Here is a 792-nt window from a genome sequence, read left to right as displayed (position 1 = left end):
TATTTCAAGTAATTCAAAAAGATGGCAATGCTTGGTTTCGAGTCGACAGCTGAATTTTTTGTCTATCTCACCTTCATCTTTTTTGGGATGTCGGTGATGAATGTGACGAATGCCATTTACTCCAATTATAATTTTTTTTCAGAGTATTATAAGTTTGTTAAAAAGCAGGAAAAAGCCGAACCTGAGAATGAATCGTTCTGGAAGCACATGTTCACGTATTATAATGTTGTCGTGTTTACGATGCAAGTGCTTTTGGAGGCTTTTATGCTCACACCATTGGGCCGACGGATTCCTATTAGTTGGCGTCTCATCTTTGGACTCACTATTCCCATGGTAGAAATCATCGTTATTTTAGTGATCCCTGCTGTTGGAGGAAGTGAAAATGGTGCAATTGCAACTATGATGATGGTTGCTTTTGTTGGTGGTATTTCCAAAACACTTTGTGACTCCAGCAATGCTGCACTTGCGGGACCGTTTCCGACTAAATTCTATGGTGCCATCGTGTGGGGTCTTGCCATATCCGGACTGATGACCTCATTTTTGGCTATTGTTATACAAGCATCGATGGACAGCAGTTTTACAAGTAAAAATACCCAATCCCAAATATACTTTGGATTAGTCATGCTTCTTCAGGTGGTTGCATGCGTGCTTCTTGTCCTTCTGAGGAAAAACCCATATGCCATTAAATATGCTGCAGAATTTAGGTATGCTGCGAGGAAGGATGGAGTAACTGGTGATCGCGCAGATGGTGAATTTGATGCAAAGGGAACAGGGCCAGCAGACGAGAATAGA

The sequence above is a fragment of the Trypanosoma equiperdum genome, assembly GCF_001457755.1.
Source record: "Trypanosoma equiperdum strain OVI genome assembly, contig: ctg_120, whole genome shotgun sequence".
NCBI classification, from domain to species: Eukaryota; Euglenozoa; class Kinetoplastea; order Trypanosomatida; family Trypanosomatidae; genus Trypanosoma; species Trypanosoma equiperdum.
The sequence above is the reverse complement of the archived record's forward strand: the minus strand, read 5'-3'. Positions refer to the sequence as shown.